Source organism: Schistocerca gregaria, chromosome 3, assembly GCF_023897955.1.
Source record: "Schistocerca gregaria isolate iqSchGreg1 chromosome 3, iqSchGreg1.2, whole genome shotgun sequence".
In the NCBI taxonomy this organism is placed as follows: domain Eukaryota; kingdom Metazoa; phylum Arthropoda; class Insecta; order Orthoptera; family Acrididae; genus Schistocerca; species Schistocerca gregaria.
In genome coordinates this window covers 20,740,180-20,768,166 of record NC_064922.1, presented here as the reverse complement: position 1 = coordinate 20,768,166, position 27,987 = coordinate 20,740,180, and the positions used below count along the sequence as shown (strand labels likewise).

Below are 27,987 nucleotides of genomic sequence, written 5' to 3'. Positions count from 1 at the left end.
TAGAGTTCAGACACCGCTCTGAGTAAGACGAACGTGTTGTCCACCTCTAGACTTCAATGACGTTAAGCCGTGATACCTAAGACAGATCTGCACTCGATGACACCACGATAACAGCCGGTCCCCACACTTACATCTTGCTCTCCTTATGACAGTATACATCATATCAGTCTGTGACGCTGGTTTTGCAACTTCTTGCGTGCGTTTATGTTCGCTGCGACCAACACTTACCATGCACTGACCACAAAACATGGAGGAGCCGGGGCTTGAAACCGAGACCGTTCACACGCTAAGCGAACGATCTGCCAACTGAGCTACAGCTACACACACGACCAAGCCTGGCTATTCTCCATTCTTTGCGACTCTGATGTGCACGGACACGATGGTTGGTTGGTTTGTAGCGGCGAAGGTACCAGAATACAAAGGCGCGGACACGTTCATATACACAAGAGTTCCAAGTAGTTTCGATGCTCTGGTATTACAAATGCAAATTCCGTCTGTTTTGAACGTCTTAAATTGAAAGGGCGGTCACAAATTGGTCCATTTCACTCCTTGTCCATAATCACGCAGCACCTGAGGTAACAAGCACATCTCGAGCCCCATTGTGCTCTCCATTGTTCATGCCAACTCAGTGCCTCGCTCTTTGCTACTGTGTCAAACTCTTGTCGTCCAACTGCAAAACACTGGGACACAACAAGTTTCCGCTTCCCCTTTGCACTGATCGTACTACGAAACGCTCCCCAAACTTGGCAATCACCCATGCAGATGACTTTTCCGACTTTACACGACGCTCACGCAACGCTCACGCTAGTGACAGCCTTATTTATAGTTCGACGTCGCGCCAAAGCGAATGAGCACATTTCGCCTACGGCTTAGGCCGCTCTTCTAGTGTGGCTGCCCTGTGTCTGCAGGCAGCGAGGGGCTGCAAGCTTCCTGTGTTCGCACCTATATCACCTGTGCTTTCGTTGTCAGAGACAGACTATCGCAAAACATACAACTCACTCCATGAATTGATTGCTACAGCATCTGTTATCAGCAGTCACAACCAGCAACACCAGTAGCAGTCGACTGCACGCAAAGAATGGGAACGTGCAGTGGGATTTACGTGAAATCGGCGCAATTGTGGATGCTAATCGTTCGCTTGTATCTGCCTACACACCTCTGCCGGTTGGGAATTATTCCACTTGCATCGCAAGGTGCGCATGTAGGTGTGTTAAAAATTCTGGAAGCGCTGGGTATCGATCCCAGTACCTCTCGCACGCTAAGCGAGCGCTCTACCATCTGAGCTACGCCCACCCCTCCGATAACTAGTAGTGCTACAAACAGTCATATCAACGTCACAGACCCTTGCACTCACATTATTCCGCAGACAAACACTGCTCTCTATGTATCAGTGAGGGTGTCTTTCAGGTTTCGTGCATTCTGTATCGAATCGTAGTTGGCCACAATGAAAGTGGCACGCATAACGTCGAAAATAGAGTTCAGACACCGCTCTGAGTAAGACGAACGTGTTGTCCACCTCTAGACTTCAATGACGTTAAGCCGTGATACCTAAGACAGATCTGCACTCGATGACACCACGATAACAGCCGGTCCCCACACTTACATCTTGCTCTCCTTATGACAGTATACATCATATCAGTCTGTGACGCTGGTTTTGCAACTTCTTGCGTGCGTTTATGTTCGCTGCGACCAACACTTACCATGCACTGACCACAAAACATGGAGGAGCCGGGGCTTGAAACCGAGACCGTTCACACGCTAAGCGAACGATCTGCCAACTGAGCTACAGCTACACAAACGACCAAGCCTGGCTATTCTCCATTCTTTGCGAATCTTATGTGCACGGACACGATGGTTGGTTGGTTTGTAGCGGCGAAGGTACCAGAATACAAAGGCGCGGACACGTTCATATACACAAGAGTTTCAAGTAGTTTCGATGCTCTGGTATTACGAATGCAAATTCCGTCTGTTTTGAACGTCTTAAATTGAAAGGGCGGTCACAAATTGGTCCATTTCACTCCTTGTCCACAATCACACAGCACCTGAGGTAACAAGCACATCTCAAGCCCCATTGTGCTCTCCATTGTTCATGCCAACTCAGTGCCTCGCTCTTTGCTACTGTGTCAAACTCTTGTCGTCCAACTGCAAAACACTGGGACACAACAAGTTTCCGCTTCCCCTTTGCACTGATCGTACTACGAAACGCTCCCCAAACTTGGCAATCACCCATGCAGATGACTTTTCCGACTTTACACGACGCTCACGCTAGTGACAGCCTTATTTATAGTTCGACGTCGCGCCAAAGCGAATGAGCACATTTCGCCTACGGCTTAGGCCGCTCTTCTAGTGTGGCTGCCCTGTGTCTGCAGGCAGCGAGGGGCTGCAAGCTTCCTGTGTTCGCACCTATATCACCTGTGCTTTCGTTGTCAGAGACAGACTATCGCAAAACATACAACTCACTCCATGAATTGATTGCTACGGCATCTGTTATCAGCAGTCACAACCAGCAACACAAGTAGCAGCCGACTGCACGCAAAGAATGGGAACGTGCAGTGGGATTTACGTGAAATCGGCGCAATTGTGGATGCTAATCGTTCGCTTGTATCTGCCTACACACCTCTGCCGGGTTGGGAATTATTCCACTTGCATCGCAAGGTGCGCATGTAGGTGTGTTAAAAATTCTGGAGGCGCTGGGTATCGATCCCAGTACCTCTCGCACGCTAAGCGAGCGCTCTACCATCTGATCTACGCCCACCCCCCCGATAACTAGTAGTGCTACATAGAGTCATATCAACGTCACAGACCCTTGCACTCCCATTATTCCGCAGACAAACTCTACTCTCTATGTATCAGTGAGGGTGTCTTTCAGGTTTCGTGCATTCTGTATCGAATCGTAGTTGGCCACAATGAAAGTGGCACGCATAACGTCGAAAATAGAGTTCAGACACCGCTCTGAGTAAGACGAACGTGTTGTCCACCTCTAGACTTCAATGACGTTAAGCCGTGATACCTAAGACAGATCTGCACTCGATGACACCACGATAACAGCCGGTCCCCACACTTACATCTTGCTCTCCTTATGACAGTATACATCATATCAGTCTGTGACGCTGGTTTTGCAACTTCTTGCGTGCGTTTATGTTCGCTGCGACCAACACTTACCATGCACTGACCACAAAACATGGAGGAGCCGGGGCTTGAAACCGAGACCGTTCACACGCTAAGCGAACGATCTGCCAACTGAGCTACAGCTACACACACGACCAAGCCTGGCTATTCTCCATTCTTTGCGACTCTGATGTGCACGGACACGATGGTTGGTTGGTTTGTAGCGGCGAAGGTACCAGAATACAAAGGCGCGGACACGTTCACATACACAAGAGTTCCAAGTAGTTCCGATGCTCTGGTATTACGAATGCAAATTCCGTCTGTTTTGAACGTCTTAAATTGAAAGGGCGGTCACAAATTGGTCCATTTCACTCCTTGTCCACAATCACACAGCACCTGAGGTAACAAGCACATCTCAAGCCCCATTGTGCTCTCCATTGTTCATGCCAACTCAGTGCCTCGCTCTTTGCTACTGTGTCAAACTCTTGTCGTCCAACTGCAAAACACTGGGACACAACAAGGTTCCGCTTCCCCTTTGCACTGATCGTACTACGAAACGCTCCCCAAACTTGGCAATCACCCATGCAGATGACATTTCCGACTTTACACGACGCTCACGCTAGTAACAGCCTTATTTATAGTTCGACGTCGCGCCAAAGCGAATGAGCACATTTCGCCTACGGCTTAGGCCGCTCTTCTAGTGTGGCTGCCCTGTGTCTGCAGGCAGCGAGGGGCTGCAAGCTTCCTGTGTTCGCACCTATATCACCTGTGCTTTCGTTGTCAGAGACAGACTATCGCAAAACATACAACTCACTCCATGAATTGATTGCTACGGCATCTGTTATCAGCAGTCACAACCAGCAACACCAGTAGCAGCCGACTGCACGCAAAGAATGGGAACGTGCAGTGGGATTTACGTGAAATCGGCGCAATTGTGGATGCTAATCGTTCGCTTGTATCTGCCTACACACCTCTGCCGGTTGGGAATTATTCCACTTGCATCGCAAGGTGCGCATGTAGGTGTGTTAAAAATTCTGGAGGCGCTGGGTATCGATCCCAGTACCTCTCGCACGCTAAGCGAGCGCTCTACCATCTGAGCTACGCCCTGCCCCCTGATAATTAGTAGTGCTACATACAGTCATACCAACGTCACAGACCCTTGCACTCACATTATTCCGCAGACAAACACTGCTCTCTATGTATCAGTGAGGGTGTCTTTCAGGTTTCGTGCATTCTGTATCGAATCGTAGTTGGCCACAATGAAAGTGGCACGCATAACGTCGAAAATAGAGTTCAGACACCGCTCTGAGTAAGACGAACGTGTTGTCCACCTCTAGACTTCAATGACGTTAAGCCGTGATACCTAAGACAGATCTGCACTCGATGACACCACGATAACAGCCGGTCCCCACACTTACATCTTGCTCTCCTTATGACAGTATACATCATATCAGTCTGTGACGCTGGTTTTGCAACTTCTTGCGTGCGTTTATGTTCGCTGCGACCAACACTTACCATGCACTGACCACAAAACATGGAGGAGCCGGGGCTTGAAACCGAGACCGTTCACACGCTAAGCGAACGATCTGCCAACTGAGCTACAGCTACACACACGACCAAGCCTGGCTATTCTCCATTCTTTGCGACTCTGATGTGCACGGACACGATGGTTGGTTGGTTTGTAGCGGCGAAGGTACCAGAATACAAAGGCGCGGACACGTTCATATACACAAGAGTTCCAAGTAGTTTCGATGCTCTGGTATTACAAATGCAAATTCCGTCTGTTTTGAACGTCTTAAATTGAAAGGGCGTTCACAAATTGGTCCATTTCACTCCTTGTCCATAATCACACAGCACCTGAGGTAACAAGCACATCTCGAGCCCCATTGTGCTCTCCATTGTTCATGCCAACTCAGTGCCTCGCTCTTTGCTACTGTGTCAAACTCTTGTCGTCCAACTGCAAAACACTGGGACACAACAAGTTTCCGCTTCCCCTTTGCACTGATCGTACTACGAAACGCTCCCCAAACTTGGCAATCACCCATGCAGATGACTTTTCCGACTTTACACGACGCTCACGCAACGCTCACGCTAGTGACAGCCTTATTTATAGTTCGACGTCGCGCCAAAGCGAATGAGCACATTTCGCCTACGGCTTAGGCCGCTCTTCTAGTGTGGCTGCCCTGTGTCTGCAGGCAGCGAGGGGCTGCAAGCTTCCTGTGTTCGCACCTATATCACCTGTGCTTTCGTTGTCAGAGACAGACTATCGCAAAACATACAACTCACTCCATGAATTGATTGCTACGGCATCTGTTATCAGCAGTCACAACCAGCAACACCAGTAGCAGTCGACTGCACGCAAAGAATGGGAACGTGCAGTGGGATTTACGTGAAATCGGCGCAATTGTGGATGCTAATCGTTTGCTTGTATCTGCCCACACACCTCTGCCGGTTGGGAATTATTCCACTTGCATGGCAAGGTGCGCATGTAGGTGTGTTAAAAATTCTGGAGGCGCTGGGTATCGATCCCAGTACCTCTCGCACGCTAAGCGAGCTAATCGTTTGCTTGTATCTGCCCACACACCTCTGCCGGTTGGGAATTATTCCACTTGCATGGCAAGGTGCGCATGTAGGTGTGTTAAAAATTCTGGAGGCGCTGGGTATCGATCCCAGTACCTCTCGCACGCTAAGCGAGCGTTCTACCATCTGAGCTACGCCCACCCCCCCGATAACTAGTAGTGCTACATAGAGTCATATCAACGTCACAGACCCTTGCACTCCCATTATTCCGCAGACAAACACTACTCTCTATGTATCAGTGAGGGTGTCTTTCAGGTTTCGTGCATTCTGTATCGAATCGTAGTTGGCCACAATGAAAGTGGCACGCATAACGTCGAAAATAGAGTTCAGACACCGCTCTGAGTAAGACGAACGTGTTGTCCACCTCTAGACTTCAATGACGTTAAGCCGTGATACCTAAGACAGATCTGCACTCGATGACACCACGATAACAGCCGGTCCCCACACTTACATCTTGCTCTCCTTATGACAGTATACATCATATCAGTCTTTGACGCTGGTTTTGCAACTTCTTGCGTGCGTTTATGTTCGCTGCGACCAACACTTAGCATGCACTGACCACAAAACATGGAGGAGCCGGGGCTTGAAACCGAGACCGTTCACACGCTAAGCGAACGATCTGCCAACTGAGCTACAGCTACACACGCGACCAAGCCTGGCTATTCTCCATTCTTTGCGACTCTGATGTGCACGGACACGATGGTTGGTTGGTTTGTAGCGGCGAAGGTACCAGAATACAAAGGCGCGGACACGTTCATATACACAAGAGTTCCAAGTAGTTTCGATGCTCTGGTATTACGAATGCAAATTCCGTCTGTTTTGAACGTCTTAAATTGAAAGGGCGGTCACAAATTGGTCCATTTCACTCCTTGTCCACAATCACACAGCACCTGAGGTAACAAGCACATCTCAAGCCCCATTGTGCTCTCCATTGTTCATGCCAACTCAGTGCCTCGCTCTTTGCTACTGTGTCAAACTCTTGTCGTCCAACTGCAAAACACTGGGACACAACAAGTTTCCGCTTCCCCTTTGCACTGATCGTACTACGAAACGCTCCCCAAACTTGGCAATCACCCATGCAGATGACTTTTCCGACTTTACACGACGCTCACGCTAGTGACAGCCTTATTTATAGTTCGACGTCGCGCCAAAGCGAATGAGCACATTTCGCCTACGGCTTAGGCCGCTCTTCTAGTGTGGCTGCCCTGTGTCTGCAGGCAGCGAGGGGCTGCAAGCTTCCTGTGTTCGCACCTATATCACCTGTGCTTTCGTTGTCAGAGACAGACTATCGCAAAACATACAACTCACTCCATGAATTGATTGCTACGGCATCTGTTATCAGCAGTCACAACCAGCAACACCAGTAGCAGCCGACTGCACGCAAAGAATGGGAACGTGCAGTGGGATTTACGTGAAATCGGCGCAATTGTGGATGCTAATCGTTCGCTTGTATCTGCCTACACACCTCTGCCGGTTGGGAATTATTCCACTTGCATCGCAAGGTGCGCATGTAGGTGTGTTAAAAATTCTGGAGGCGCTGGGTATCGATCCCAGTACCTCTCGCACGCTAAGCGAGCGCTCTACCATCTGAGCTACGCCCACCCCCCCCGATAACTAGTAGTGCTACATACAGTCATATCAACGTCACAGACCCTTGCACTCCCATTATTCCGCAGACAAACACTGCTCTCTATGTATCAGTGAGGGTGTCTTTCAGGTTTCGTGCATTCTGTATCGAATCGTAGTTGGCCACAATGAAAGTGGCACGCATAACGTCGAAAATAGAGTTCAGACACCGCTCTGAGTAAGACGAACGTGTTGTCCACCTCTAGACTTCAATGACGTTAAGCCGTGATACCTAAGACAGATCTGCACTCGATGACACCACGATAACAGCCGGTCCCCACACTTACATCTTGCTCTCCTTATGACAGTATACATCATATCAGTCTGTGACGCTGGTTTTGCAACTTCTTGCGTGCGTTTATGTTCGCTGCGACCAACACTTACCATGCACTGACCACAAAACATGGAGGAGCCGGGGCTTGAAACCGAGACCGTTCACACGCTAAGCGAACGATCTGCCAACTGAGCTACAGCTACACACACGACCAAGCCTGGCTATTCTCCATTCTTTGCGACTCTGATGTGCACGGACACGATGGTTGGTTGGTTTGTAGCGGCGAAGGTACCAGAATACAAAGGCGCGGACACGTTCATATACACAAGAGTTCCAAGTAGTTTCGATGCTCTGGTATTACGAATGCAAATTCCGTCTGTTTTGAACGGCTTAAATTGAAAGGGCGGTCACAAATTGGTCCATTTCACTCCTTGTCCACAATCACACAGCACCTGAGGTAACAAGCACATCTCAAGCCCCATTGTCCTCTCCATTGTTCATGCCAACTCAGTGCCTCGCACTTTGCTACTGTGTCAAACTCTTGTCGTCCAACTGCAAAACACTGGGACACAACAAGTTTCCGCTTCCCCTTTGCACTGATCGTACTACGAAACGCTCCCCAAACTTGGCAATCACCCATGCAGATGACTTTTCCGACTTTACACGACGCTCACGCTAGTGACAGCCTTATTTATAGTTCGACGTCGCGCCAAAGCGAATGAGCACATTTCGCCTACGGCTTAGGCCGCTCTTCTAGTGTGGCTGCCCTGTGTCTGCAGGCAGCGAGGGGCTGCAAGCTTCCTGTGTTCGCACCTATATCACCTGTGCTTTCGTTGTCAGAGACAGACTATCGCAAAACATACAACTCACTCCATGAATTGATTGCTACGGCATCTGTTATCAGCAGTCACAACCAGCAACACCAGTAGCAGCCGACTGCACGCAAAGAATGGGAACGTGCAGTGGGATTTACGTGAAATCGGCGCAATTGTGGATGCTAATCGTTCGCTTGTATCTGCCTACACACCTCTGCCGGTTGGGAATTATTCCACTTGCATCGCAAGGTGCGCATGTAGGTGTGTTAAAAATTCTGGAGGCGCTGGGTATCGATCCCAGTACCTCTCGCACGCTAAGCGAGCGCTCTACCATCTGAGCTACGCCCACCCCCCCCGATAACTAGTAGTGCTACATACAGTCATATCAACGTCACAGACCCTTGCACTCCCATTATTCCGCAGACAAACACTGCTCTCTATGTATCAGTGAGGGTGTCTTTCAGGTTTCGTGCATTCTGTATCGAATCGTAGTTGGCCACAATGAAAGTGGCACGCATAACGTCGAAAATAGAGTTCAGACACCGCTCTGAGTAAGACGAACGTGTTGTCCACCTCTAGACTTCAATGACGTTAAGCCGTGATACCTAAGACAGATCTGCACTCGATGACACCACGATAACAGCCGGTCCCCACACTTACATCTTGCTCTCCTTATGACAGTATACATCATATCAGTCTGTGACGCTGGTTTTGCAACTTCTTGCGTGCGTTTATGTTCGCTGCGACCAACACTTACCATGCACTGACCACAAAACATGGAGGAGCTGGGGCTTGAAACCGAGACCGTTCACACGCTAAGCGAACGATCTGCCAACTGAGCTACAGCTACACACACGACCAAGCCTGGCTATTCTCCATTCTTTGCGACTCTGATGTGCACGGACACGATGGTTGGTTGGTTTGTAGCGGCGAAGGTACCAGAATACAAAGGCGCGGACACGTTCATATACACAAGAGTTCCAAGTAGTTTCGATGCTCTGGTATTACGAATGCAAATTCCGTCTGTTTTGAACGGCTTAAATTGAAAGGGCGGTCACAAATTGGTCCATTTCACTCCTTGTCCACAATCACACAGCACCTGAGGTAACAAGCACATCTCAAGCCCCATTGTCCTCTCCATTGTTCATGCCAACTCAGTGCCTCGCACTTTGCTACTGTGTCAAACTCTTGTCGTCCAACTGCAAAACACTGGGACACAACAAGTTTCCGCTTCCCCTTTGCACTGATCGTACTACGAAACGCTCCCCAAACTTGGCAATCACCCATGCAGATGACTTTTCCGACTTTACACGACGCTCACGCTAGTGACAGCCTTATTTATAGTTCGACGTCGCGCCAAAGCGAATGAGCACATTTCGCCTACGGCTTAGGCCGCTCTTCTAGTGTGGCTGCGCTGTGTCTGCAGGCAGCGAGGGGCTGTAAGCTTCCTCTGTTCGCACCTATATCACCTGTGCTTCCTTGTCAGAGACCGACTATCGCAAAACATACAACTCACTCCATGAATTGATTGCTACGGCATCTGTTATCAGCAGTCACAACCAGCAACACCAGTAGCAGCCGACTGCACGCAAAGAATGGGAACGTGCAGTGGGATTTACGTGAAATCGGCGCAATTGTGGATGCTAATCGTTCGCTTGTATCTGCCTACACACCTCTGCCGGTTGGGAATTATTCCACTTGCATCGCAAGGTGCGCATGTAGGTGTGTTAAAAATTCTGGAAGCGCTGGGTATCGATCCCAGTACCTCTCGCACGCTAAGCGAGCGCTCTACCATCTGAGCTACGCCCACCCCCCCAGATAACTGGTAGTGCTACATACAGTCATATCAACGTCACAGACCCTTGCACTCCCATTATTCCGCAGACAAACACTACTCTCTATGTATCAGTGAGGGTGTCTTTCAGGTTTCGTGCATTCTGTATCGAATCGTAGTTGGCCACAATGAAAGTGGCACGCATAACGTCGAAAATAGAGTTCAGACACCGCTCTGAGTAAGACGAACGTGTTGTCCACCTCTAGACTTCAATGACGTTAAGCCGTGATACCTAAGACAGATCTGCACTCGATGACACCACGATAACAGCCGGTCCCCACACTTACATCTTGCTCTCCTTATGACAGTATACATCATATCAGTCTGTGACGCTGGTTTTGCAACTTCTTGCGTGCGTTTATGTTCGCTGCGACCAACACTTACCATGCACTGACCACAAAACATGGAGGAGCCGGGGCTTGAAACCGAGACCGTTCACACGCTAAGCGAACGATCTGCCAACTGAGCTACAGCTACACACACGACCAAGCCTGGCTATTCTCCATTCTTTGCGACTCTGATGTGCACGGACACGATGGTTGGTTGGTTTGTAGCGGCGAAGGTACCAGAATACAAAGGCGCGGACACGTTCATATACACAAGAGTTCCAAGTAGTTTCGATGCTCTGGTATTACGAATGCAAATTCCGTCTGTTTTGAACGTCTTAAATAGAAAGGGCGGTCACAAATTGGTCCATTTCACTCCTTGTCCACAATCACACAGCACCTGAGGTAACAAGCACATCTCAAGCCCCATTGTGCTCTCCATTGTTCATGCCAACTCAGTGCCTCACTCTTTGCTACTGTGTCAAACTCTTGTCGTCCAACTGCAAAACACTGGGACACAACAAGTTTCCGCTTCCCCTTTGCACTGATCGTACTACGAAACGCTCCCCAAACTTGGCAATCACCCATGCAGATGACTTTTCCGACTTTACACGACGCTCACGCTAGTGACAGCCTTATTTATAGTTCGACGTCGCGCCAAAGCGAATGAGCACATTTCGCCTACGGCTTAGGCCGCTCTTCTAGTGTGGCTGCGCTGTGTCTGCAGGCAGCGAGGGGCTGTAAGCTTCCTCTGTTCGCACCTATATCACCTGTGCTTCCTTGTCAGAGACCGACTATCGCAAAACATACAACTCACTCCATGAATTGATTGCTACGGCATCTGTTATCAGCAGTCACAACCAGCAACACCAGTAGCAGCCGACTGCACGCAAAGAATGGGAACGTGCAGTGGGATTTACGTGAAATCGGCGCAATTGTGGATGCTAATCGTTTGCTTGTATCTGCCCACACACCTCTGCCGGTTGGGAATTATTCCACTTGCATGGCAAGGTGCGCATGTAGGTGTGTTAAAAATTCTGGAGGCGCTGGGTATCGATCCCAGTACCTCTCGCACGCTAAGCGAGCTAATCGTTTGCTTGTATCTGCCCACACACCTCTGCCGGTTGGGAATTATTCCACTTGCATGGCAAGGTGCGCATGTAGGTGTGTTAAAAATTCTGGAGGCGCTGGGTATCGATCCCAGTACCTCTCGCACGCTAAGCGAGCGTTCTACCATCTGAGCTACGCCCACCCCCCCGATAACTAGTAGTGCTACATAGAGTCATATCAACGTCACAGACCCTTGCACTCCCATTATTCCGCAGACAAACACTACTCTCTATGTATCAGTGAGGGTGTCTTTCAGGTTTCGTGCATTCTGTATCGAATCGTAGTTGGCCACAATGAAAGTGGCACGCATAACGTCGAAAATAGAGTTCAGACACCGCTCTGAGTAAGACGAACGTGTTGTCCACCTCTAGACTTCAATGACGTTAAGCCGTGATACCTAAGACAGATCTGCACTCGATGACACCACGATAACAGCCGGTCCCCACACTTACATCTTGCTCTCCTTATGACAGTATACATCATATCAGTCTTTGACGCTGGTTTTGCAACTTCTTGCGTGCGTTTATGTTCGCTGCGACCAACACTTAGCATGCACTGACCACAAAACATGGAGGAGCCGGGGCTTGAAACCGAGACCGTTCACACGCTAAGCGAACGATCTGCCAACTGAGCTACAGCTACACACGCGACCAAGCCTGGCTATTCTCCATTCTTTGCGACTCTGATGTGCACGGACACGATGGTTGGTTGGTTTGTAGCGGCGAAGGTACCAGAATACAAAGGCGCGGACACGTTCATATACACAAGAGTTCCAAGTAGTTTCGATGCTCTGGTATTACGAATGCAAATTCCGTCTGTTTTGAACGTCTTAAATTGAAAGGGCGGTCACAAATTGGTCCATTTCACTCCTTGTCCACAATCACACAGCACCTGAGGTAACAAGCACATCTCAAGCCCCATTGTGCTCTCCATTGTTCATGCCAACTCAGTGCCTCGCTCTTTGCTACTGTGTCAAACTCTTGTCGTCCAACTGCAAAACACTGGGACACAACAAGTTTCCGCTTCCCCTTTGCACTGATCGTACTACGAAACGCTCCCCAAACTTGGCAATCACCCATGCAGATGACTTTTCCGACTTTACACGACGCTCACGCAACGCTCACGCTAGTGACAGCCTTATTTATAGTTCGACGTCGCGCCAAAGCGAATGATCACATTTCGCCTACGGCTTAGGCCGCTCTTCTAGTGTGGCTGCCCTGTGTCTGCAGGCAGCGAGGGGCTGCAAGCTTCCTGTGTTCGCACCTATATCACCTGTGCTTTCGTTGTCAGAGACAGACTATCGCAAAACATACAACTCACTCCATGAATAGATTGCTACGGCATCTGTTATCAGCAGTCACAACCAGCAACACCAGTAGCAGCCGACTGCACGCAAAGAATGGGAACGTGCAGTGGGATTTACGTGAAATCGGCGCAATTGTGGATGCTAATCGTTCGCTTGTATCTGCCTACACACCTCTGCCGGTTGGGAATTATTCCACTTGCATCGCAAGGTGCGCATGTAGGTGTGTTAAAAATTCTGGAGGCGCTGGGTATCGATCCAAGTACCTCTCGCACGCTAAGCGAGCGCTCTACCATCTGAGCTACGCCCACCCCCCCGATAACTAGTAGTGCTACATACAGTCATATCAACGTCACAGACCCTTGCACTCCCATTATTCCGCAGACAAACACTACTCTCTATGTGTCAGTGAGGGTGTCTTTCAGGTTTCGTGCATTCTGTATCGAATCGTAGTTGGCCACAATGAAAGTGGCACGCATAACGTCGAAAATAGAGTTCAGACACCGCTCTGAGTAAGACGAACGTGTTGTCCACCTGTAGACTTCAATGACGTTAAGCCGTGATACCTAAGACAGATCTGCACTCGATGACACCACGATAACAGCCGGTCCCCACACTTACATCTTGCTCTCCTTATGACAATATACATCATATCAGTCTGTGACGCTGGTTTTGCAACTTCTTGCGTGCGTTTATGTTCGCTGCGACCAACACTTACCATGCACTGACAACAAAACATGGAGGAGCCGGGGATTGAAACCGAGACCGTTCACACGCTAAGCGAACGATCTGCCAACTGAGCTACAGCTACACACACGACCAAGCCTGGCTATTCTCCATTCTTTGCGAATCTGATGTGCACGGACACGATGGTTGGTTGGTTTGTAGCGGCGAAGGTACCAGAATACAAAGGCGCGGACACGTTCATATACACAAGAGTTCCAAGTAGTTTCGATGCTCTGTTATTACGAATGCAAATTCCGTCTGTTTTGAACGTCTTAAATTGAAAGGGCGGTCACAAATTGGTCCATTTCACTCCTTGTCCACAATCACACAGCACCTGAGGTAACAAGCACATCTCAAGCCCCATTGTGCTCTCCATTGTTCATGCCAACTCAGTGCCTCGCTCTTTGCTACTGTGTCAAACTCTTGTCGTCCAACTGCAAAACACTGGGACACAACAAGTTTCCGCTTCCCCTTTGCACTGATCGTACTACGAAACGCTCCCCAAACTTGGCAATCACCCATGCAGATGACTTTTCCGACTTTACACGACGCTCACGCAACGCTCACGCTAGTGACAGCCTTATTTATAGTTCGACGTCGCGCCAAAGCGAATGAGCACATTTCGCCTACGGCTTAGGCCGCTCTTCTAGTGTGGCTGCCCTGTGTCTGCAGGCAGCGTGGGGCTGCAAGCTTCCTGTGTTCGCACCTATATCACCTGTGCTTTCGTTGTCAGAGACAGACTATCGCAAAACATACAACTCACTCCATGAATTGATTGCTACGGCATCTGTTATCAGCAGTCACAACCAGCAACACCAGTAGCAGCCGACTGCACGCAAAGAATGGGAACGTGCGGTGGGATTTACGTGAAATCGGCGCAATTGTGGATGCTAATCGTTCGCTTGTATCTGCCTACACACCTCTGCCGGTTGGGAATTATTCCACTTGCATCGCAAGGTGCGCATGTAGGTGTGTTAAAAATTCTGGAGGCGCTGGGTATCGATCCCAGTACCTCTCGCACGCTAAGCGAGCGCTCTACCATCTGAGCTACGCCCACCCCCCGATAACTAGTAGTGCTACATACAGTCATATCAACGTCACAGACCCTTGCACTCCCATTATTCCGCAGACAAACACTACTCTCTATGTGTCAGTGAGGGTGTCTTTCAGGTTTCGTGCATTCTGTATCGAATCGTAGTTGGCCACAATGAATGTGGCACGCATAACGTCGAAAATAGAGTTCAGACACCGCTCTGAGTAAGACGAACGTGTTGTCCACCTCTAGACTTCAATGACGTTAAGCCGTGATACCTAAGACAGATCTGCACTCGATGACACCACGATAACAGCCGGTCCCCACACTTACATCTTGCTCTCCTTATGACAGTATACATCATATCAGTCTGTGACGCTGGTTTTGCAACTTCTTGCGTGCGTTTATGTTCGCTGCGACCAACACTTACCATGCACTGACCACAAAACATGGAGGAGCCGGGGCTTGAAACCGAGACCGTTCACACGCTAAGCGAACGATCTGCCAACTGAGCTACAGCTACACAAACGACCAAGCCTGGCTATTCTCCATTCTTTGCGAATCTGATGTGCACGGACACGATGGTTGGTTGGTTTGTAGCGGCGAAGGTACCAGAATACAAAGGCGCGGACACGTTCATATACACAAGTGTTTCAAGTAGTTTCGATGCTCTGGTATTACGAATGCAAATTCCGTCTGTTTTGAACGTCTTAAATTGAAAGGGCGGTCACAAATTGGTCCATTTCACTCCTTGTCCACAATCACACAGCACCTGAGGTAACAAGCACATCTCAAGCCCCATTGTGCTCTCCATTGTTCATGCCAACTCAGTGCCTCGCTCTTTGCTACTGTGTCAAACTCTTGTCGTCCAACTGCAAAACACTGGGACACAACAAGTTTCCGCTTCCCCTTTGCACTGATCGTACTACGAAACGCTCCCCAAACTTGGCAATCACCCATGCAGATGACTTTTCCGACTTTACACGACGCTCACGCTAGTGACAGCCTTATTTATAGTTCGACGTCGCGCCAAAGCGAATGAGCACATTTCGCCTACGGCTTAGGCCGCTCTTCTAGTGTGGCTGCCCTGTGTCTGCAGGCAGCGAGGGGCTGCAAGCTTCCTGTGTTCGCACCTATATCACCTGTGCTTTCGTTGTCAGAGACAGACTATCGCAAAACATACAACTCACTCCATGAATTGATTGCTACGGCATCTGTTATCAGCAGTCACAACCAGCAACACCAGTAGCAGCCGACTGCACGCAAAGAATGGGAACTTGCAGTGGGATTTACGTGAAATCGGCGCAATTGTGGATGCTAATCGTTCGCTTGTATCTGCCTACACACCTCTGCCGGGTTGGGAATTATTCCACTTGCATCGCAAGGTGCGCATGTAGGTGTGTTAAAAATTCTGGAGGCGCTGGGTATCGATCCCAGTACCTCTCGCACGCTAAGCGAGCGCTCTACCATCTGATCTACGCCCACCCCCCCGATAACTAGTAGTGCTACATAGAGTCATATCAACGTCACAGACCCTTGCACTCCCATTATTCCGCAGACAAACACTACTCTCTATGTATCAGTGAGGGTGTCTTTCAGGTTTCGTGCATTCTGTATCGAATCGTAGTTGGCCACAATGAAAGTGGCACGCATAACGTCGAAAATAGAGTTCAGACACCGCTCTGAGTAAGACGAACGTGTTGTCCACCTCTAGACTTCAATGACGTTAAGCCGTGATACCTAAGACAGATCTGCACTCGATGACACCACGATAACAGCCGGTCCCCACACTTACATCTTGCTCTCCTTATGACAGTATACATCATATCAGTCTGTGACGCTGGTTTTGCAACTTCTTGCGTGCGTTTATGTTCGCTGCGACCAACACTTACCATGCACTGACCACAAAACATGGAGGAGCCGGGGCTTGAAACCGAGACCGTTCACACGCTAAGCGAACGATCTGCCAACTGAGCTACAGCTACACACACGACCAAGCCTGGCTATTCTCCATTCTTTGCGACTCTGATGTGCACGGACACGATGGTTGGTTGGTTTGTAGCGGCGAAGGTACCAGAATACAAAGGCGCGGACACGTTCATATACACAAGAGTTCCAAGTAGTTTCGATGCTCTGGTATTACGAATGCAAATTCCGTCTGTTTTGAACGTCTTAAATTGAAAGGGCGGTCACAAATTGGTCCATTTCACTCCTTGTCCACAATCACACAGCACCTGAGGTAACAAGCACATCTCAAGCCCCATTGTGCTCTCCATTGTTCATGCCAACTCAGTGCCTCGCTCTTTGCTACTGTGTCAAACTCTTGTCGTCCAACTGCAAAACACTGGGACACAACAAGTTTCCGCTTCCCCTGTGCACTGATCGTACTACGAAACGCTCCCCAAACTTGGCAATCACCCATGCAGATGACTTTTCCGACTTTACACGACGCTCACGCTAGTGACAGCCTTATTTATAGTTCGACGTCGCGCCAAAGCGAATGAGCACATTTCGCCTACGGCTTAGGCCGCTCTTCTAGTGTGGCTGCGCTGTGTCTGCAGGCGGCGAGGGGCTGTAAGCTTCCTCTGTTCGCACCTATATCACCTGTGCTTCCTTGTCAGAGACCGACTATCGCAAAACATACAACTCACTCCATGAATTGATTGCTACGGCATCTGTTATCAGCAGTCACAACCAGCAACACCAGTAGCAGCCGATTGCACGCAAAGAATGGGAACGTGCAGTGGGATTTACGTGAAATCGGCGCAATTGTGGATGCTAATCGTTTGCTTGTATCTGCCCACACACCTCTGCCGGTTGGGAATTATTCCACTTGCATGGCGAGGTGCGCATGTAGGTGTGTTAAAAATTCTGGAGGCGCTGGGTATCGATCCCAGTACCTCTCACACGCTAAGCGAGCGCTCTACCATCTGAGCTACGCCCACCCCCCCGGTAACTAGTAGTGCTACATACAGTCATATCAACGTCACAGACCCTTGCACTCCCATTATTCCGCAGACAAACACTACTCTCTATGTATCAGTGAGGGTGTCTTTCAGGTTTCGTGCATTCTGTATCGAATCGTAGTTGGCCACAATGAAAGTGGCACGCATAACGTCGAAAATAGAGTTCAGACACCGCTCTGAGTAAGACGAACGTGTTGTCCACCTCTAGACTTCAATGACGTTAAGCCGTGATACCTAAGACAGATCTGCACTCGATGACACCACGATAACAGCCGGTCCCCACACTTACATCTTGCTCTCCTTATGACAGTATACATCATATCAGTCTGTGACGCTGGTTTTGCAACTTCTTGCGTGCGTTTATGTTCGCTGCGACCAACACTTACCATGCACTGACCACAAAACATGGAGGAGCCGGGGCTTGAAACCGAGACCGTTCACACGCTAAGCGAACGATCTGCCAACTGAGCTACAGCTACACACACGACCAAGCCTGGCTATTCTCCATTCTTTGCGACTCTGATGTGCACGGACACGATGGTTGGTTGGTTTGTAGCGGCGAAGGTACCAGAATACAAAGGCGAGGACACGTTCATATACACAAGAGTTCCAAGTAGTTTCGATGCTCTGGTATTACGAATATAAATTCCGTCTGTTTTGAACGTCTTAAATTGAAAGGGCGGTCACAAATTGGTCCATTTCACTCCTTGTCCACAATCACACAGCACCTGAGGTAACAAGCACATCTCAAGCCCCATTGTGCTCTCCATTGTTCATGCCAACTCAGTGCCTCGCTCTTTGCTACTGTGTCAAACTCTTGTCGTCCAACTGCAAAACACTGGGACACAACAAGTTTCCGCTTCCCCTTTGCACTGATCGTACTACGAAACGCTCCCCAAACTTGGCAATCACCCATGCAGATGACTTTTCCGACTTTACACGACGCTCACGCAACGCTCACGCTAGTGACAGCCTTATTTATAGTTCGACGTCGCGCCAAAGCGAATGATCACATTTCGCCTACGGCTTAGGCCGCTCTTCTAGTGTGGCTGCCCTGTGTCTGCAGGCAGCGAGGGGCTGCAAGCTTCCTGTGTTCGCACCTATATCACCTGTGCTTTCGTTGTCAGAGACAGACTATCGCAAAACATACAACTCACTCCATGAATTGATTGCTACGGCATCTGTTATCAGCAGTCACAACCAGCAACACCAGTAGCAGCCGACTGCACGCAAAGAATGGGAACGTGCAGTGGGATTTACGTGAAATCGGCGCAATTGTGGATGCTAATCGTTCGCTTGTATCTGCCTACACACCTCTGCCGGTTGGGAATTATTCCACTTGCATGGCAAGGTGCGCATGTAGGAGTGTTAAAAATTCTGGAGGCGCTGGGTATCGATCCCAGTACCTCTCGCACGCTAAGCGAGCGCTCTACCATCTGAGCTACGCACACCCCCCCGACACAAACAGTCATATCAACGTCACAGACCCTTGCACTCCCATTATTCCGCAGACAAACACTGCTCTCTATGTATCAGTGAGGGTGTCTTTCAGGTTTCGTGCATTCTGTATCGAATCGTAGTTGGCCACAATGAAAGTGGCACGCATAACGTCGAAAATAGAGTTCAGACACCGCTCTGAGTAAGACGAACGTGTTGTCCACCTCTAGACTTCAATGACGTTAAGCCGTGATACCTAAGACAGATCTGCACTCGATGACACCACGATAACAGCCGGTCCCCACACTTACATCTTGCTCTCCTTATGACAGTATACATCATATCAGTCTGTGACGCTGGTTTTGCAACTTCTTGCGTGCGTTTATGTTCGCTGCGACCAACACTTACCATGCACTGACCACAAAACATGGAGGAGCCGGGGCTTGAAACCGAGACCGTTCACACGCTAAGCGAACGATCTGCCAACTGAGCTACAGCTACACACACGACCAAGCCTGGCTATTCTCCATTCTTTGCGACTCTGATGTGCACGGACACAATGGTTGGTTGGTTTGTAGCGGCGAAGGTACCAGAATACAAAGGCGCGGACACGTTCATATACACAAGAGTTCCAAGTAGTTTCGATGCTCTGGTATTACGAATGCAAATTCCGTCTGTTTTGAACGGCTTAAATTGAAAGGGCGGTCACAAATTGGTCCATTTCACTCCTTGTCCACAATCACACAGCACCTGAGGTAACAAGCACATCTCAAGCCCCATTGTGCTCTCCATTGTTCATGCCAACTCAGTGCCTCGCACTTTGCTACTGTGTCAAACTCTTGTCGTCCAACTGCAAAACACTGGGACACAACAAGTTTCCGCTTCCCCTTTGCACTGATCGTACTACGAAACGCTCCCCAAACTTGGCAATCACCCATGCAGATGACTTTTCCGACTTTACACGACGCTCACGCTAGTGACAGCCTTATTTATAGTTCGACGTCGCGCCAAAGCGAATGAGCACATTTCGCCTACGGCTTAGGCCGCTCTTCTAGTGTGGCTGCGCTGTGTCTGCAGGCAGCGAGGGGCTGTAAGCTTCCTCTGTTCGCACCTATATCACCTGTGCTTCCTTGTCAGAGACCGACTATCGCAAAACATACAACTCACTCCATGAATTGATTGCTACGGCATCTGTTATCAGCAGTCACAACCAGCAACACCAGTAGCAGCCGACTGCACGCAAAGAATGGGAACGTGCAGTGGGATTTACGTGAAATCGGCGCAATTGTGGATGCTAATCGTTCGCTTGTATCTGCCTACACACCTCTGCCGGTTGGGAATTATTCCACTTGCATCGCAAGGTGCGCATGTAGGTGTGTTAAAAATTCTGGAGGCGCTGGGTATCGATCCCAGTACCTCTCGCACGCTAAGCGAGCGCTCTACCATCTGAGCTACGCCCACCCCCCCAGATAACTGGTAGTGCTACATACAGTCATATCAACGTCACAGACCCTTGCACTCCCATTATTCCGCAGACAAACACTACTCTCTATGTATCAGTGAGGGTGTCTTTCAGGTTTCGTGCATTCTGTATCGAATCGTAGTTGGCCACAATGAAAGTGGCACGCATAACGTCGAAAATAGAGTTCAGACACCGCTCTGAGTAAGACGAACGTGTTGTCCACCTGTAGACTTCAATGACGTTAAGCCGTGATACCTAAGACAGATCTGCACTCGATGACACCACGATAACAGCCGGTCCCCACACTTACATCTTGCTCTCCTTATGACAGTATACATCATATCAGTCTGTGACGCTGGTTTTGCAACTTCTTGCATGCGTTTATGTTCGCTGCGACCAACACTTACCATGCACTGACCACAAAACATGGAGGAGCCGGGGCTTGAAACCGAGACCGTTCACACTCTAAGCGAACGATCTGCCAACTGAGCTACAGCTACACACACGACCAAGCCTGGCTAGTCTCCATTCTTTGCGACTCTGATGTGCACGGACACGATGGTTGGTTGGTTTGTAGCGGCGAAGGTACCAGAATACAAAGGCGCGGACACGTTCATATACACAAGAGTTCCAAGTAGTTTCGATGCTCTGGTATTACGAATGCAAATTCCGTCTGTTTTGAACGTCTTAAATAGAAAGGGCGGTCACAAATTGGTCCATTTCACTCCTTGTCCACAATCACACAGCACCTGAGGTAACAAGCACATCTCAAGCCCCATTGTGCTCTCCATTGTTCATGCCAACTCAGTGCCTCGCTCTTTGCTACTGTGTCAAACTCTTGTCGTCCAACTGCAAAACACTGGGACACAACAAGTTTCCGCTTCCCCTTTGCACTGATCGTACTACGAAACGCTCCCCAAACTTGGCAATCACCCATGCAGATGACTTTTCCGACTTTACACGACGCTCACGCTAGTGACAGCCTTATTTATAGTTCGACGTCGCGCCAAAGCGAATGAGCACATTTCGCCTACGGCTTAGGCCGCTCTTCTAGTGTGGCTGCGCTGTGTCTGCAGGCAGCGAGGGGCTGTAAGCTTCCTCTGTTCGCACCTATATCACCTGTGCTTCCTTGTCAGAGACCGACTATCGCAAAACATACAACTCACTCCATGAATTGATTGCTACGGCATCTGTTATCAGCAGTCACAACCAGCAACACCAGTAGCAGCCGACTGCACGCAAAGAATGGGAACGTGCAGTGGGATTTACGTGAAATCGGCGCAATTGTGGATGCTAATCGTTTGCTTGTATCTGCCCACACACCTCTGCCGGTTGGGAATTATTCCACTTGCATGGCAAGGTGCGCATGTAGGTGTGTTAAAAATTCTGGAGGCGCTGGGTATCGATCCCAGTACCTCTCGCACGCTAAGCGAGCTAATCGTTTGCTTGTATCTGCCCACACACCTCTGCCGGTTGGGAATTATTCCACTTGCATGGCAAGGTGCGCATGTAGGTGTGTTAAAAATTCTGGAGGCGCTGGGTATCGATCCCAGTACCTCTCGCACGCTAAGCGAGCGTTCTACCATCTGAGCTACGCCCACCCCCCCGATAACTAGTAGTGCTACATACAGTCATATCAACGTCACAGACCCTTGCACTCCCATTATTCCGCAGACAAACACTACTCTCTATGTATCAGTGAGGGTGTCTTTCAGGTTTCGTGCATTCTGTATCGAATCGTAGTTGGCCACAATGAAAGTGGCACGCATAACGTCGAAAATAGAGTTCAGACACCGCTCTGAGTAAGACGAACGTGTTGTCCACCTCTAGACTTCAATGACGTTAAGCCGTGATACCTAAGACAGATCTGCACTCGATGACACCACGATAACAGCCGGTCCCCACACTTACATCTTGCTCTCCTTATGACAGTATACATCATATCAGTCTTTGACGCTGGTTTTGCAACTTCTTGCGTGCGTTTATGTTCGCTGCGACCAACACTTAGCGTGCACTGACCACAAAACATGGAGGAGCCGGGGCTTGAAACCGAGACCGTTCACACGCTAAGCGAACGATCTGCCAACTGAGCTACAGCTACACACGCGACCAAGCCTGGCTATTCTCCATTCTTTGCGACTCTGATGTGCACGGACACGATGGTTGGTTGGTTTGTAGCGGCGAAGGTACCAGAATACAAAGGCGCGGACACGTTCATATACACAAGAGTTCCAAGTAGTTTCGATGCTCTGGTATTACGAATGCAAATTCCGTCTGTTTTGAACGTCTTAAATTGAAAGGGCGGTCACAAATTGGTCCATTTCACTCCTTGTCCACAATCACACAGCACCTGAGGTAACAAGCACATCTCAAGCCCCATTGTGCTCTCCATTGTTCATGCCAACTCAGTGCCTCGCTCTTTGCTACTGTGTCAAACTCTTGTCGTCCAACTGCAAAACACTGGGACACAACAAGTTTCCGCTTCCCCTTTGCACTGATCGTACTACGAAACGCTCCCCAAACTTGGCAATCACCCATGCAGATGACTTTTCCGACTTTACACGACGCTCACGCAACGCTCACGCTAGTGACAGCCTTATTTATAGTTCGACGTCGCGCCAAAGCGAATGATCACATTTCGCCTACGGCTTAGGCCGCTCTTCTAGTGTGGCTGCCCTGTGTCTGCAGGCAGCGAGGGGCTGCAAGCTTCCTGTGTTCGCACCTATATCACCTGTGCTTTCGTTGTCAGAGACAGACTATCGCAAAACATACAACTCACTCCATGAATAGATTGCTACGGCATCTGTTATCAGCAGTCACAACCAGCAACACCAGTAGCAGCCGACTGCACGCAAAGAATGGGAACGTGCAGTGGGATTTACGTGAAATCGGCGCAATTGTGGATGCTAATCGTTCGCTTGTATCTGCCTACACACCTCTGCCGGTTGGGAATTATTCCACTTGCATCGCAAGGTGCGCATGTAGGTGTGTTAAAAATTCTGGAGGCGCTGGGTATCGATCCAAGTACCTCTCGCACGCTAAGCGAGCGCTCTACCATCTGAGCTACGCCCACCCCCCCGATAACTAGTAGTGCTACATACAGTCATATCAACGTCACAGACCCTTGCACTCCCATTATTCCGCAGACAAACACTACTCTCTATGTGTCAGTGAGGGTGTCTTTCAGGTTTCGTGCATTCTGTATCGAATCGTAGTTGGCCACAATGAAAGTGGCACGCATAACGTCGAAAATAGAGTTCAGACACCGCTCTGAGTAAGACGAACGTGTTGTCCACCTGTAGACTTCAATGACGTTAAGCCGTGATACCTAAGACAGATCTGCACTCGATGACACCACGATAACAGCCGGTCCCCACACTTACATCTTGCTCTCCTTATGACAGTATACATCATATCAGTCTGTGACGCTGGTTTTGCAACTTCTTGCGTGCGTTTATGTTCGCTGCGACCAACACTTACCATGCACTGACAACAAAACATGGAGGAGCCGGGGCTTGAAACCGAGACCGTTCACACGCTAAGCGAACGATCTGCCAACTGAGCTACAGCTACACACACGACCAAGCCTGGCTATTCTCCATTCTTTGCGAATCTGATGTGCACGGACACGATGGTTGGTTGGTTTGTAGCGGCGAAGGTACCAGAATACAAAGGCGCGGACACGTTCATATACACAAGAGTTCCAAGTAGTTTCGATGCTCTGTTATTACGAATGCAAATTCCGTCTGTTTTGAACGTCTTAAATTGAAAGGGCGGTCACAAATTGGTCCATTTCACTATCTGTCTCGCGTGTGTCAGCACCTGAGGTAACAAGCACATCTCAAGCCCCATTGTGCTCTCCATTGTTCATGCCAACTCAGTGCCTCGCTCTTTGCTACTGTGTCAAACTCTTGTCGTCCAACTGCAAAACACTGGGACACAACAAGTTTCCGCTTCCCCTTTGCACTGATCGTACTACGAAACGCTCCCCAAACTTGGCAATCACCCATGCAGATGACTTTTCCGACTTTACACGACGCTCACGCAACGCTCACGCTAGTGACAGCCTTATTTATAGTTCGACGTCGCGCCAAAGCGAATGAGCACATTTCGCCTACGGCTTAGGCCGCTCTTCTAGTGTGGCTGCCCTGTGTCTGCAGGCAGCGTGGGGCTGCAAGCTTCCTGTGTTCGCACCTATATCACCTGTGCTTTCGTTGTCAGAGACAGACTATCGCAAAACATACAACTCACTCCATGAATTGATTGCTACGGCATCTGTTATCAGCAGTCACAACCAGCAACACCAGTAGCAGCCGACTGCACGCAAAGAATGGGAACGTGCGGTGGGATTTACGTGAAATCGGCGCAATTGTGGATGCTAATCGTTCGCTTGTATCTGCCTACACACCTCTGCCGGTTGGGAATTATTCCACTTGCATCGCAAGGTGCGCATGTAGGTGTGTTAAAAATTCTGGAGGCGCTGGGTATCGATCCCAGTACCTCTCGCACGCTAAGCGAGCGCTCTACCATCTGAGCTACGCCCACCCCCCGATAACTAGTAGTGCTACATACAGTCATATCAACGTCACAGACCCTTGCACTCCCATTATTCCGCAGACAAACACTACTCTCTATGTGTCAGTGAGGGTGTCTTTCAGGTTTCGTGCATTCTGTATCGAATCGTAGTTGGCCACAATGAATGTGGCACGCATAACGTCGAAAATAGAGTTCAGACACCGCTCTGAGTAAGACGAACGTGTTGTCCACCTCTAGACTTCAATGACGTTAAGCCGTGATACCTAAGACAGATCTGCACTCGATGACACCACGATAACAGCCGGTCCCCACACTTACATCTTGCTCTCCTTATGACAGTATACATCATATCAGTCTGTGACGCTGGTTTTGCAACTTCTTGCGTGCGTTTATGTTCGCTGCGACCAACACTTACCATGCACTGACCACAAAACATGGAGGAGCCGGGGCTTGAAACCGAGACCGTTCACACGCTAAGCGAACGATCTGCCAACTGAGCTACAGCTACACACACGACCAAGCCTGGCTATTCTCCATTCTTTGCGAATCTGATGTGCACGGACACGATGGTTGGTTGGTTTGTAGCGGCGAAGGTACCAGAATACAAAGGCGCGGACACGTTCATATACACAAGAGTTCCAAGTAGTTTCGATGCTCTGGTATTACGAATGCAAATTCCGTCTGTTTTGAACGTCTTAAATTGAAAGGGCGGTCACAAATTGGTCCATTTCACTCCTTGTCCACAATCACACAGCACCTGAGGTAACAAGCACATCTCAAGCCCCATTGTGCTCTCCATTGTTCATGCCAACTCAGTGCCTCGCTCTTTGCTACTGTGTCAAACTCTTGTCGTCCAACTGCAAAACGCTGGGACACAACAAGTTTCCACTTCCCCTTTGCACTGATCGTACTACGAAACGCTCCCCAAACTTGGCAATCACCCATGCAGATGACATTTCCGACTTTACACGACGCTCACGCTAGTAACAGCCTTATTTATAGTTCGACGTCGCGCCAAAGCGAATGAGCACATTTCGCCTACGGCTTAGGCCGCTCTTCTAGTGTGGCTGCCCTGTGTCTGCAGGCAGCGAGGGGCTGCAAGCTTCCTGTGTTCGCACCTATATCACCTGTGCTTTCGTTGTCAGAGACAGACTATCGCAAAACATACAACTCACTCCATGAATTGATTGCTACGGCATCTGTTATCAGCAGTCACAACCAGCAACACCAGTAGCAGCAGACTGCACGCAAAGAATGGGAACGTGCAGTGGGATTTACGTGAAATCGGCGCAATTGTGAATGCTAATCGTTCGCTTGTATCTGCCTACACACCTCTGCCGGTTGGGAATTATTCCACTTGCATCGCAAGGTGCGCATGTAGGTGTGTTAAAAATTCTGGAGGCGCTGGGTATCGATCCCAGTACCTCTCGCACGCTAAGCGAGCGCTCTACCATCTGAGCTATGCCCACCCCCCTGATAACTAGTAGTGCTACATACAGTCATACCAACGTCACAGACCCTTGCACTCACATTATTCCGCAGACAAACACTGCTCTCTATGTATCAGTGAGGGTGTCTTTCAGGTTTCGTGCATTCTGTATCGAATCGTAGTTGGCCACAATGAAAGTGGCACGCATAACGTCGAAAATAGAGTTCAGACACCGCTCTGAGTAAGACGAACGTGTTGTCCACCTCTAGACTTCAATGACGTTAAGCCGTGATACCTAAGACAGATCTGCACTCGATGACACCACGATAACAGCCGGTCCCCACACTTACATCTTGCTCTCCTTATGACAGTATACATCATATCAGTCTGTGACGCTGGTTTTGCAACTTCTTGCGTGCGTTTATGTTCGCTGCGACCAACACTTACCATGCACTGACCACAAAACATGGAGGAGCCGGGGCTTGAAACCGAGACCGTTCACACGCTAAGCGAACGATCTGCCAACTGAGCTACAGCTACACACACGACCAAGCCTGGCTATTCTCCATTCTTTGCGACTCTGATGTGCACGGACACGATGGTTGGTTGGTTTGTAGCGGAGAAGGTACCAGAATACAAAGGCGCGGACACGTTCATATACACAAGAGTTCCAAGTAGTTTCGATGCTCTGGTATTACGAATGCAAATTCCGTCTGTTTTGAACGTCTTAAATTGAAAGGGCGGTCACAAATTGGTCCATTTCACTCCTTGTCCATAATCACACAGCACCTGAGGTAACAAGCACATCTCGAGCCCCATTGTGCTCTCCATTGTTCATGCCAACTCAGTGCCTCGCTCTTTGCTACTGTGTCAAACTCTTGTCGTCCAACTGCAAAACACTGGGACACAACAAGTTTCCGCTTCCCCTTTGCACTGATCGTACTACGAAACGCTCCCCAAACTTGGCAATCACCCATGCAGATGACTTTTCCGACTTTACACGACGCTCACGCTAGTGACAGCCTTATTTATAGTTCGACGTCGCGCCAAAGCGAATGAGCACATTTCGCCTACGGCTTAGGCCGCTCTTCTAGTGTGGCTGCCCTGTGTCTGCAGGCAGCGAGGGGCTGCAAGCTTCCTGTGTTCGCACCTATATCACCTGTGCTTTCGTTGTCAGAGACAGACTATCGCAAAACATACAACTCACTCCATGAATTGATTGCTACGGCATCTGTTATCAGCAGTCACAACCAGCAACACCAGTAGCAGCCGACTGCACGCAAAGAATGGGAACGTGCAGTGGGATTTACGTGAAATCGGCGCAATTGTGGATGCTAATCGTTCGCTTGTATCTGCCTACACACCTCTGCCGGTTGGGAATTATTCCACTTGCATGGCAAGGTGCGCATGTAGGAGTGTTAA

At 49.4% G+C, this 27,987-nt stretch overlaps 9 non-coding genes across 9 annotated transcripts; all 9 read right to left on the bottom strand.

Moving 5' to 3' along the window:
- Positions 1-1,220: 1,220 nt before the first annotated feature.
- Positions 1,221-1,294, bottom strand: Trnaa-agc (transfer RNA alanine (anticodon AGC)). Its single transcript has one exon. It is a non-coding gene; the product is annotated as a tRNA-Ala (tRNA).
- Positions 1,295-4,143: 2,849 nt separating this feature from the next.
- Trnaa-agc (transfer RNA alanine (anticodon AGC)) lies at positions 4,144-4,220 on the bottom strand. The gene has a single exon. It is a non-coding gene; the product is annotated as a tRNA-Ala (tRNA).
- Positions 4,221-7,217: 2,997 nt separating this feature from the next.
- On the bottom strand, positions 7,218-7,291 carry Trnaa-agc (transfer RNA alanine (anticodon AGC)). Its single transcript has one exon. It is a non-coding gene; the product is annotated as a tRNA-Ala (tRNA).
- A 1,388-nt stretch (positions 7,292-8,679) lies between these two features.
- On the bottom strand, positions 8,680-8,753 carry Trnaa-agc (transfer RNA alanine (anticodon AGC)). Its single transcript has one exon. It is a non-coding gene; the product is annotated as a tRNA-Ala (tRNA).
- A 1,387-nt stretch (positions 8,754-10,140) lies between these two features.
- On the bottom strand, positions 10,141-10,214 carry Trnaa-agc (transfer RNA alanine (anticodon AGC)). The gene has a single exon. It is a non-coding gene; the product is annotated as a tRNA-Ala (tRNA).
- Positions 10,215-14,686: 4,472 nt separating this feature from the next.
- On the bottom strand, positions 14,687-14,760 carry Trnaa-agc (transfer RNA alanine (anticodon AGC)). The gene has a single exon. It is a non-coding gene; the product is annotated as a tRNA-Ala (tRNA).
- Positions 14,761-19,079: 4,319 nt separating this feature from the next.
- On the bottom strand, positions 19,080-19,155 carry Trnaa-agc (transfer RNA alanine (anticodon AGC)). Its single transcript has one exon. It is a non-coding gene; the product is annotated as a tRNA-Ala (tRNA).
- Positions 19,156-20,526: 1,371 nt separating this feature from the next.
- On the bottom strand, positions 20,527-20,600 carry Trnaa-agc (transfer RNA alanine (anticodon AGC)). The gene has a single exon. It is a non-coding gene; the product is annotated as a tRNA-Ala (tRNA).
- A 4,472-nt stretch (positions 20,601-25,072) lies between these two features.
- Trnaa-agc (transfer RNA alanine (anticodon AGC)) lies at positions 25,073-25,146 on the bottom strand. Its single transcript has one exon. It is a non-coding gene; the product is annotated as a tRNA-Ala (tRNA).
- Between the last annotated feature and the right edge of the window lie 2,841 nt (positions 25,147-27,987).